This window comes from Mirounga angustirostris, unplaced genomic scaffold (assembly GCF_029215605.1).
Source record: "Mirounga angustirostris isolate CCGP_5_RB_7025 unplaced genomic scaffold, mMirAng1.0.hap1 SCAF_3, whole genome shotgun sequence".
Taxonomy (NCBI): Eukaryota; Metazoa; Chordata; class Mammalia; order Carnivora; family Phocidae; genus Mirounga; species Mirounga angustirostris.
This window is the reverse complement of record NW_026991711.1, coordinates 96,073,599-96,086,295: the sequence shown is the minus strand read 5'-3', so window position 1 is coordinate 96,086,295 and position 12,697 is coordinate 96,073,599. Positions and strand designations below refer to the sequence as shown.

The following is a 12,697-nucleotide window of genomic DNA, read 5'->3' as shown; positions in this document are numbered from 1 at the left end:
AGCGGTAGACATCTTTTAACATTGCTACATAGACAGCGCTTCCTTTTATTAAAGTTCTGGAAAGCAAATGCTTGAAAACTGAAACTATAGATTCTACAAAAGCACAGGAAAACAATTAAAATTAGCTAGCCAGAATCCTGCTAATACTTGTGTTATAAAATTTATTTGTTTGCACTGAGCTATTTTACTTTAATCAAGGGCACTGGAACCTCTTAGTGGTGCATATATTCACACGTCTTATATTTTCTAGGTGTAATCCAGACTTGGTCATTATTAAATAGCTCTCCAATCATCTTGGCTCACTTGCCTGCCCAGTGAAATACAGTTGGCCCTTGAACAACGTGGGAGTAGGGGCGCTGACCCCTGCACAGTCCAAAATCTTTGTGTAACTTTTGACTCCCCCAAAACTTAACTACTCATAGCCTTACTGGTAACATAGTCGATTGCCACATATTTTGTGTGTGTATTGTATATTGTGTTCGCATAATAAAGAGGGAGAAAAGAAAATGTTCTTAAGAAAATCATAAGGAAGAGAAAATACATTTACAGTACTGTACCACATCTATAGAAAAGAAATCCACATATAAGTGGACCTGTGCAGTTCAAACCCATGTTGTTCAAAGGTCAACTGTGTGTTCTTTGTAAGGTAATTCTTTCAGTGATGGTCTGTGTGTAGTAGAGTCCTAGCTTTGCATGTCTGGAAGAATCTGCTTCATTCTCCCAGAACAGTTTAGCAGGCCTTAGATTTCTAGGTTCATAGTTCCCACCCACCCCCCGCCCCCATTATGTTGAAGACTTTTTTTTTTTTTAAAGATTTTATTTATTTATTTGATACAGAGAGCATGAGAGACAGAGAGCATGAGAGGGAGGAGGGTCAGAGGGAGAAGCAGACTCCCTGCCGAGCAGGGAGCCCAATGCGGGACTCGATCCCGGGACTCCAGGATCATGACCTGAGCCAAAGGCAGTCGCTTAACCAACTGAGCCACCCAGGTGCCCTATGTTGAAGACTTTTAACTCATTGTTTATGCCATCTAATGTTGCAGATGGTAAATCTGCTATTAGTGTGATTTTTCTTTCCTTTGTAGGTCATCTTGTTTTTTCTCTCCAGGAGCTTTTACACAGTATTTTCTTTATCTTCATCGTTACTCAGTTTCAGTTTGACTTGTTTAGCTTTAGATTTGTTTTTACTTTTCTTGCTTGCTAATCAATATGCACTTTATTCTGTGTGCTTACAGCTTCAATTCTGGGAAAATTTTCAAATTGGCTGCATTTTGGAATCATATGGGAACTTGTAAAAGTATGCTGATGCCGGGTTCCCACCCCCGGAGACTCTAAAATAATTGGCCTGGGGTGTGCCCTGAACATGAGGATTTTCATAAATTCCCCAGGCGGTTTTAATGTGCAGCCCAGATTGCCAGTCATTGGTGTAGACGCGTATAAGATGAGGGGAATGTTCGAGGTGAGAGAGAGATCCTAACTTTGGGAACGAAGGGTGAGGGACACACTGAGATACATGTTGGACTAAGTCATCTGAACTTGATGACTTGAGTGTGAAGGGTGAGGAAGAGAAGTGTGACTTAAAATTTCTTTCTTGGAAAACTAGGTGGATGGTATTCCCATAAACCAGAGAGGAATGCAGAGAAGCAGGTGAGCGGGTAAAGTTAATGAGTTTGATCAGTTGAGGTGGAGCTATGTCCGGGACATTGGTAAAGATGCATCATAAGCAATTGGACATTTGAGTCTGGGTTATTAGATGAAAATGAGGGAGCTTGTCGTTGTCATGTGTCCATGATCTTGGAAGCTGTGGAGGTGGATGAGATCCCCAAGGAGCATGTTACAGCAAATGGAGACGAGATCTGAGGCCTACTGGCGTGTTGGCAGAAGAGCTGGTGAAGGAGGTGGAGGGGGTGTGGTCAGAAGTGGGATGAGAAATAGAAGAGTGATGTGCTTGAAACCAGAGCCACTTTGTGGCAGAGGGGAGCTGGTAGTATGGAGTGCAGTTGGAAGGAATTACTAACCTTAGAGATAAGGGAGATGTGTCTGATTGTTTTATGTTGAAAAATGCTTTTCCTAACCTACTTTAGCTTAACATTTAAAATATTTCATTGTATACCAATAGCTTACAAAATATATTTGGGACAAGTCTGATCATATACTAAGTCATATATTACAAGTGAGGGGAGCTGGGGTTAGCTAGAGAACTTTGAGGGAATGGTGGAGATTTGGACAGCCTCTACAGGGACTGACTAGAGATGAAGAAAGAATTTCTAGAACATTTTGAGGCCTTCAAGGACTCCGGTGAGGCTCAAGATAAGATTCTTGCAGTGGAGCCAATCAATATGGATGTGCCATGTCTTGGGGGCCGGAGAGGGCCACAGTAACCCAGGAGTTTAGGGCAATTGTGATGGGATAGATTGATACTCATTGGGAATTTATCAGAAGACATGGCACAAAGGCTATGTGAAAAATGAATGGAGGCTCCTAAAGAAAGATCAAGGGATCTTTTATCATGGGATCCAGGCAAATTGGGGAAGGAAGTTGAATCAACAGTGCTGACTTAACAGTGTGAAAGAATAAGGTGAGCTAAAAGGACTGCATGCCCTGAGGTAAAAAACCCTTTTTCACAAGAAAGGTGAAGGCTTGGGGTTTGTAGTCAGGAATTTAGTGGAACATTTCCAGATCCTGAGGTCCAAGGTGTGATCTAAACAGCTTTGTCTACATAGTTCACCAAAGTGGGTGGAGATGCACAGCAGTGGAGTGGAGACCCAAGGCCTGGGTGCCCAGCTGTTAACGGCAGTATTGGTGTTACCTGGAAGGACCTCAGAGGTCAGGTGGAAAGGCTGGTCTTATCTGTAGTCCTCCCAACCATTTGAATGAAATACTTATCCAGATGCCTTGATTGGATTGGGATTTAAATAGAGTCCTTTCTCCCTTTTTTTATTTATTTATTTTTAGATGGTTTTTTTTTTTTTTTTTCCATCATCTGAAATTTCACCACAGGTTGTGTAGGAGGATTTCTTTTTCTACTAATCCTATTCAGTCAGAGACATTTCCTCTTTACTTCAGGCCTTTTTTTGGGGCGGTGGGGGGTGGATTGTTCTTATTATTTCTTTGTTCTCTGTTTTTCTTCTCTTTCCTTCTCAAATTCCTATATTCAGAAGATCTTTGACCTTTTGTTTCTGTTTTCTATATATCCCTTAGCTTTTCTCTGTTGTGCTATACTCTAGAAGAATTACTTAACTGGATCTTCCAGCTCTGTGTCCACTCAGCATTCAACTGTCACTGGGTTTTTAATTTCAGTGATCACACTTTGAATTTCCAAGATCTTTATTTTATTTTATTTTTTTGTGGAAGTGTGTCGTCATTCTTGTATTTTCTGGGGGTATTAATTATTCTACTTTTTTAAAGTTCTGAACTTTTCAGCCTGTACCAGCCTGTCTGTGGATGTGAGTGCTCTCTTGTTGGCCTTGGGTGCACTGCCGTGCTTCTATGAACTTAGTCCTCACTCTTACCACTTTCACCTGGGGCAGATACTGTGTTGTCTCTGTCCGGTCCAAGATGGGGGAGAAGGAGTGTAGAGTCGGCCAAATGGCTGCTTCCACAAGAGCCTGCTTGAACCCATCAGGTCGGTTGGGTATTTTCATCTCTTGAGAGTCAGCTACCTCTGACCAGAATGTCTCTGGTTTCATTTTTAGCAAGTCCCCTCCCTCAGGGTCTTTGAGCTGTCGTTTCTCTCCATCTATCTGCTGTCAGTTGTTTTCTTGCTTTCAGGAGTTCCTTATAATGTCTGGTCCATGGAGGATACATCTTATTTGGCAGTATAGTTGTGGATTCCTTTTCTTTTTAATTTTTTGTTGTTGTTTCTAGGAATCTAGGATAGGAGAGAGAAGCTACAGCTTAAGTGGTCTGTCTCCCTGATTCAACTTTCTCCACTCCTTTTTTTATACCATGAAATCATGCCATCTGCCTGTTCCTTTGTCTTTATGTTTCAAAAACTCAGTTTAGTTAGGAGCTGAGATAAATAGGTTAAGTCAGTGGCTTCTTGTTTGGCCTCAATAAAAATAAAAATTGAGATATTGAGATTATTTTTTCTCTCGAGATACATTTAGTTTGTTGAGTTCATTGTGCCAGGGGGTTAAGTATACTAGTATCTGTTCCTTTATGCGTCCCTTCTTTTTACCACTGATGAAATCTGTGAAGCCTGTCAGCTTTCTTTGTGATTTACAAGACAGACTTTTCCAGGGTACATCAACTGTTCTGAAGACAATGTTGTTAAGTATCAGATTTGGCAGATCAGATAGAGAATGATGTGCCTGGGAAAGAATGGGCTATTGATGAGCCTCGTGTCCAAACTGATTGCCATATATGGGCAATTTTTCCCTTTCACCGTTTCCCTGGCTGCGGACTCGGTGAGGATTTCATGAACAAGGGGCAGTTTTGATTCCAAATCGAAACCATGCTCTGGTGCAACTGCGTCCTTCTGTTCTGCTTTCATGGCAGGATTTGCAACTGCTAATCTTCCCGTGGCTTCCCCAAGGTGGGCTTTAAAAGTAATGAGCCCTTAGGAAGTATACTGCCATTTAAAAATAATCCTTTTTTATTACTGCTTGCTCTGACAACAATAAATTCACTCCGCACTACTGTGTCTCCATATGATTGTTGTGTTTGCAAGATTTGTCTCTTTCTTAGAAAAACACTTTTTAAGGAAACTTGTACAGAATGTGATCATGGACTGATTCATTGTGATGAGCAATTGAGGAGACAAAGGAAAGCAAAAACCCAAGTGCTGAATCTGTTTGTTTTAGAAGAAAAGTTTCTAAAATGCATTCCCTGGGAATTTCTGCCACTGAATGAAACTCATTTCTATTTCCTTTATAGTCATCACATGTCACTCCTAGATCTTCTGGGAATGTCTACCCAACCAAAGTATGACAGTAGGAGTTCTTTTTTGAAAAAAAAAAAAAAAAAAAAAAAAAAAACCTTCCTGCGTTTACAAAAGCCTGAGATTTTCCAGCAGGACATTATAGAAAGACAAAGTGCTCCCCCATCATTTTAGGATCAGCTGGGCGCAGCTGCTGTGTGGAGTCTCTGCATATTGGCTTGGGGAGCTCGTAGACTGACACTCGAAGATGAAGCTTAAAGATGTTTGTAAAGACAAACCTTTGTGGAATTCCTGTGCCTCACACCTAGTGCGTGTCAGTGTCACACCTGCCTAAGAGAAAGCAGGTGAAGCACATCTTTCCAGAATGTATGTGAAATTCATAATAAGGTTGAGTCAGGTTCAGCTTTTTTTTTTCTCCAGAAAGAATAAATCTGTGCTCCTTAAATGTTTGATAGTATTAGTTCTGGTTCTGGCTCCACCTAACTGTAACGGGGCTGGGATGTGGAAGAATCTGTAAGAGTAAGAGCATGGTGTTAACCCGCTGTCCCTGGAGGACAGAAGAACCACAGACGGGTGATCACTGGTAGTGTCCCCCACGGTTGGTGTAAAACGTTTTCTGGCACTCTCCGCCCGCTAGCGTGTTTTCCGTCCTAAGTGATTCATAGTGAGCACAACTAGGAGAAAATAAAAGACTTTTTTTGGTGGTAAAATTAAAATTATAGTCTTTAAAATACATAACATATAAACTTAGCATCCAAGTTCTAGAATGGTGGGAAAGAAGGAAGGGCCTCACCTTTGCCTTTTTCTGTCATCTAAAAGAAGAAGTGACCAGGGCTGGGGGGTGGGGACAGCACCTGGGTGGCTCAGTTGGCTCAGGGCCTGTCTTCAGCTCAGGTTGCGATCCCAGGATCCCGGAATCGAGTCCTGCATCGGGCTCCCTGCTCAGTGGAGAGTCTGCTTCTCCCTCTCCCCCTGCCCCTCTCCCCGCCAACTCTCTGCTCTCTCTCTCAAATAAATAAATCTAAAAAAGAAGAAGAAGTGAGGGGAAGGAAATGAATCAGGTGTTTGCATTGTGCCTCCTGTGACCATCCCTACCACGCCCTTCCAGATACGGACTGTGTTAAACCTGCCAACGTCCGTGTTCTGAAAGGCTGAGCAGGATTTCAAACTCTGGTCTGACTTGGCTCTAGGACCAAGGATCCTCCTCCTCACCACAGGGCGCTGGCCCTGCCAGGCCCTGCCAGGCCCTACAAGTGGTTTCCCATAAGTAGTTTCAACAGATTTCTCTGGCCATCCCTTAGAGTGAGTGACTTGGAGGCATTTCTGACTCGGATGCAGCCTCCATTTCACAGAAGCAGCTTATGGTTAATCCGCTACTCCACTCTGGAACCTGGCTTATTTTAGAAAGCTAATGTAAGTATTCTGAGAGAGCCTAACAGCTTCAGCTCTCCATGAATGCCTAGACATGGACCTTGAACCTCTCTTGATAATAGATGTTCTACCGCAGCCTCCTCAGGCGCAGTCCCATGTGAAAGTCTGATAGACTAGAAAGGGGATACAATTTTTTTTAACAGGTTTTGACTTCTGACCTTTTAAAAAGTTCAGTCTGGGAGACGGCTGTGTGAATTATTAATGCTGGGTGGTATTGTTTTTGATGTGCCCCGTAATACATGAGTCCTGGCCTTGGGGCATCTGTGCAAATGCGGGGGGCGGGGTTGTATAGACGGATGTTCTGTAAGAGTAAGAACATGGTGTTAACGCGCTGCCCAGGAAAGGCCTCCGAAGGGTGGGGACACAGGTACTGATGAGGTGTGAAGGAAGGGTCAAACTCAGCTCGAGGAGGGGAGGGCATTTCTTGGTGGCGTGGGATGGACAGGAAAACAACATGGGCAGACAGGTGAATGTACTCTGGAGAATCCAAAGTCAAGTCTGGAAGTAGTGAAGATGGCAGGTAGAGGAAGTGGTGGGAGGTAGGACGTCAAACATGGGGACTGACTTCTCTTTGAGGGTTTAAATGACTCCCGTAAAGCCTGCAAGCCCGCATGCTTCTTGGGAAGAGTCCACAGCTGCCTGTGGGGGTTATTCCAGAAGGCTTACAAGTTGAGACTGCCCCATCTGCCACAGTTCATAGCATCCCCATTATTTATCAAGTCACCATCATGATCAGACTTTTCTTGAAAAAGAATGTTCTGAGGCTAATTCAGGTATGATCCTGAGGTTTGGTAGAGTGTATCAGGGAAAGAGCCAGCCTTGGAATCCGACAAACCCAGGCTTGAACGCCCCATGAGTTCCTTATAGACTGGGACCCGGGGCTAGTCCCCCAAGCTTTCTAAACCTCAGTTTCCTCGTCTATGAAATGGAGATACACTATCATCTTCTTTTGAGGCCTCTGAACATCAAATGCAATAATATGTAATGTAAACAGGCATCCAGTTAAATATTTGTTCCTCTCCTTTTTCTTCTTGTTCCCACTTCAAAGTATGGGTACTGAGCCAGCACGTTAGCATTTCCCTTGCATTAAGATACTCTCCTAATGTTTCTGTTGAAATGAAATCATACACAAATCCACATGCCAACCAACCACCACCCACAGACTCACTTGTCAGGTTCCTTTCAGGGACCAGGTTCCTAAGGAAGTAGGGCAGGGAAGTGGCTCGTTGTGATTATACTGAGTGATTGTTGGGCTGGAGCCTTGGCCAGGTTAGGCTGGGGAGTGTCATCCACGGAGAGAAGCTCAGAGAAGGTGTCACAGGATGGCATGAGGCCACCAGCGGAAGGATGTGGGAAATAGGAGATAGGTTTTGTCAGCATCTTATTTTTGCCTAGGGATGATGGCTCTGTCCTCATACTTTTCAGTGTCACCACTGTGAGACTGCAGTTTCCCCAAGAAGGAGTTACATTTTAATTAGCCATAGATACCCAACTTCTGATATATCAGTCCTTTTCCCCGGGCCTCCTTGTTTCCAGTTTTTTGCTCATGTCCGCCACTTGCTACTCCTTTTATGTGTATCAGAAGGAAACCACCAAGCAGCCTGGAAATCCTATTACCAGACCTCCAGATATTAATTGTCGAGTTCTCCCCCACGGTTACACAAGTCCTGAAAAAGTGGTTCTCGTTCAACAGTGTCTTATCAAAACGCCAGGCACAGTTTGTTTTTGACATTTGCTGCTACTGTTAAATAATAGTCTTGCTTCTGTCATAGCTAATGTTGACTTGAAGGCATTTGGAGGGCATTTCTCAACTCTAGCCTTAACAGTGAGACCTGGGTCTCGACAGATATATTTTTTTATTTTTTTATTTTTTGCTTGCCCAAGGCAACTGAATGTAAGGGTTGCAACCTTTGCTTTTCTAACCTCAAGAAAATTTCAAATGGGCACGCACCAGTTGAAACTTTAGATGAATCGTGTGCATGCTCTTGCGCTCAAACATAAATACACACACACACACACACACATACACAAGCTGGAGTTCTTGAAGTTTTGCCATCCTAGGAGTGACGTTTGAATCCATTAAATAGTACCTCATTTTAAGGCCTCTTAAATCCTGGCTGTTCTGCCTTGGTAAACCTTTATCTGTTAGAATGTCATACTTAATTACAGGTCTCTTTAAAATCAATAAGCAGTTTTATTGTTTCTGTATTTGCAATGGTGCGAGCCCTTGAGCACTGCCCAGCTAACAGCATGCGCCGCGTGCCATCTGTCAGAGGGAATCTGGGCTCTTAACACATAGCACTTTCTTCTCTGGCTATGTCCATTAGAAATTTAATTTATGCTCTCTTCCCCACTTCTGTGAGAAAGCATCTCTTGCATTTTACCCCGAATGTCTTCTAGACAAATGTGTAGAGACCTTCTAAGGGCATTGCAATTTCTGAAATGTTCACCATTTGTGAGATAATAGAGGGGAGACTAAAACAAAAAAAATTGGGCAAAGCAAGTGAAAATTGTACAAGAATTCTGTGGAATTGCGTGGGAGTTGGCATTGATTGTATGTGAAGAGGCCAAGAAATGCACAGTTGGTTTCAGAGTAAATACCAAAGGAATGGTTAATTAGACTGTTCTGTTTTGCAGTTTCAGAAAAATAGAAGTATGCCAATCATTAGCATTTTCAATAAGTAAGGCAGCTTGGGTCTGGAGCTGTTATGTGGAACAGTAGACCGTAAGCCCAATGGGGAGGCGTCCGTCATGCCCTGTGGCACACCTTTTCTCTGACGACCCCTATGTCACAAAATGCATCCTCAAATTTTGAGAAATAACTTTTAGAGATTTCCAAAATTACAGATGCTGAGCCTGTGAATTATCATACCATTATATCACCTCACTCTTTCTTTTTATCCTGATGCTGATATTTGTCTGGGAGACTAGGTTTAAATGGCAGCAGTTTTTCCTCTGAAAAGAATATGGACTCATTGGAAATCAGGGTGTAATTATCACATGATGATTCATAGGCATCACGTGGCCACCGAACTGAATTCTAAGATGCACAGAGAAGAGTGGTATAGCCGGAGGGGACCCTAACATTCATCTAGGATAAATACAATTAGGACGGTCTGGTCTTGGCATTTTGCACACACAGAAGCACAACTCACATCGCTTAAGTGCTTGTCCCAGGTCACATGGCCAGCTAGTAGCAGAAGGAGACATTTCAGTAGCGTTAAGAGGGCAGTAACATTTCAATTAATGAAAAGCGTAGATTTGATTTTATAACTCTGGCAGATTTATGGCGGTGTTGACAACTGGTAGGAAATGGGCATTCGTGAGTTGTGAATGTTTTTATTATGAAGGGCAAGTATTTGTTACCTTAAGTAATAGCTGGTAAATGAGACCGAGTATCAGTTATATGCTTTACATTTACCACCTCATTTACTCCATTAAAGCTATGAGGTCAGTATTATTATCTATAAAGATGTAAGATCAGTCCTTTATATGTGAAGCAACGGAAGCCTACAGAGGTCATAATCTGCCAGTGTCGCACAAGTAGACTCTACGGCCAGAGACAGAGCCCAAGTGCTCATTCTTCTCAGGATGCCTCTGGGCTGCTTGTGATGTCAACACAGGTGTATGTATGTTGGTGGAAAATGAAATGTTAGACGTGGAACTTAAACATGTATATGAAAGTCACGTCCTTGCCCTTCCTAAACAAATTTAAATTTTAATTGGAATAATGAACAACGTCACTGGTACAATTCTTGCCTAAGAAATGATTTCTGAGCCTGAGATTTGTTATTTTTTGATGAAATAAGTTAGGGTCTTGAAAGAAGATGTGTGGGAAAAGATTATATGAATCATGACATATTAAAGTGGAGATATTTTTAAATCAAAGAATTAAGTTAAATATTCTCATAATGAAGAAATAGGATGTAATGCACTTCTTACCAGATACATTTTCATTTATGACTTAAATCTGAGCTTCCAAGCTACTCTGTTGTCTTCAATTTTAAAATTAAAGTTGGCATATTGAAAACATTTTCGAAGTAGTTGGCACATCCACAAGAGAATAATGACAAGATGGACCCGTCATTTTCTAAATTTCCATTAGACTTGCATAATGAAAAAGCATCACAGGCATTATTGGTGAAGTTGGAAGTGATTTTTGCATGTTATCCCCTATATTTTGACATTCATGACCTTAATGAAGACAGGGAAAAAAATATGATTAGGCCTATTGTCAGATCAAGGACTCTAATTTTACTATAAATTCAAGAAGGTAATTACTTCCTCTCCCTCTGTCCCACCTTTAGCTCTGCAAAGGGTAGCCCTACATACCACTTTAAACTACTCCTTCCTGAGCATGCCCTTCCTAACTAAGCCAATGAAGAAACTAGAACTGCAAGGTCATGGTGATAAATGGGGTTGGCTGGGTGGGGATCCAGGGCTGATGGCTATATCAGCTGGGACTTTGGGGGTTATGCTTGACAGAATACCTGATCCAGAATGACTTAGGCAAGCAAGAAAGTTATTGGCTCATGAAACTGGCTTCACATATAATTGGGATTCAGGTTTCCAAAATTGGCATCAGGATGTAGCTGCTTCTGTCCCTTTGGTCTACTGCTGTGTCACCATTAGTCTTGGGCTTCCTAGAGGCAGGATGGTGTTGGCAGTGCCAGCCTCGTGTCCTCTCCCACTCACAAACCATCTCTCAGAAACCTCAGCAAAGGTCTCAGTGTATCTTGTTGGCTCTGGTCAAGTCAAGCGTCCACTGCCAGACCAACTCCCAAGGCTGGTTCTCCACAGAAAAAATGGGACGTGATGATAAAAATAAAGTAAATGTAAAAAAATAAAAACAAATCCCAAAATACCAACAACAACCAAAAACAAGAACAAGTGTCCTGTATCAGAACCATAAAGTCATAATGAAACAGAAGCTGGAAAAGCAAGAGAAAGGAGCTAGTTGCCGAGAGAAACAGACAATAGGATATGAGAAAAGAGAAGAGAGGAAAACCATTTGCTATCTTTCTATCTTTCTACTCCTCGTGAAACCTACATGTTCCTTCCAATAAACTCTTTAAAAAGGATTTAAATTGGTTTTCCGTTCTTTGTAACTAGGTGACCATGACTAAGATAGTTTGCTACTGTTCCCTTCACTGATTAAGGCTGGATTCCAGGTAATACATAACCTATAGGTGCCCGGCAGATAACTCGTGTCCTTCATGGGAAGAGAAGACTGCCCACCAAACAGATTATCCAGATTCCTGGAAGTCATCAGATGTATGGTTTGAACTAAATGAACTTGGAGCCCCCCATGAAACCTGAAGTTCTGAGGTGCTCAGAAAACACCTACACTCAGTTTCATGCAAAACTCACCTTTTCCAACCCCTCTCCCCCTTTTGCCAGATACATTTTAATTTATTACTTAAATTTGAAGCAAGGGAGAAAGTTCCCAGCTCAACTTTCTTACTTGGCTCAACAGAGGAGACTCCTGATAATCCATGTGTCAAAACATGAATTGGCCACACTTCCTTTTAAATAGGATGTTCTTTTGCAAACAAGAACGTTAGGGTCAGTGAGGCTGGAGACCCCCACCGAAGCGATTCCCTAGAATCTGAGCCAGACCACAACTCAACAATTTCAGTCTCTCGTTTGAAAGGAAAATGAGGCAAACTGAGAAAAGAGAGTCTAGAACCTCTCCCAAGGAATCCATCCTACATTTTTAGCCGTTGTCCTCTTCATTTGGCATCTACCAAATGTGAGGTTACAAGGCTTGAGAGATTGATTTGCACTTGAGGATGAGAGGAATGCATTTTATTCAGTTTCTGCTGCAAGCCCCAAAGCAAGCAGGTTGTGGGACTACCTTTGGACAAATCTTTTCATGATGTCATGATTCAAGAGAAAGATCACAGTTTCCCAGAGATTCTGTGCTAGTAGAGGACAGGTTTTCAGGGCTGCTTGTCCATCCCATCTTGCTGACTCACCATGAATGGATCCAGGTGGAACACCTCCAGCTCCAGCATCAGAATCAGGTTCCCTAGCCTGTCTCTAGAAGTCTCTGTGGAGTTGTACAGGGATACCACCTGTAGTCATATGGCTCAGGTCCCTGTCATATTCAGCTAAACAACTTTGATTTTTGGCAAGCCAAATAATTCCACTAGTATAGGATGTCTTTACACTTTCAGAATGAAATTGTCTTATTTTGCCAAACCATTGTGTCCTCTTAGTAAAGTTGATACACTGGGTCAGTCTCCCCTCCCCACATGTCCTAAACCCCTTTCTCTCTTCATAATTACTGGAATACCTATGGAATGGAGCAAAACAAAACAAACAAATTTTGCCCTCCGAAGCCAAACTATGTAGGGAAATGTTAGGTCACTCTTGGCAACT

General features: G+C 42.3%; 1 protein-coding gene across 6 annotated transcripts in view; it reads left to right on the top strand.

Moving 5' to 3' along the window:
- The window catches only part of INSIG2 (insulin induced gene 2), a 55,436-nt gene that overhangs the window by 19,892 nt on the left and 22,847 nt on the right, over window positions 1-12,697 (top strand). The window lies entirely within an intron of this gene.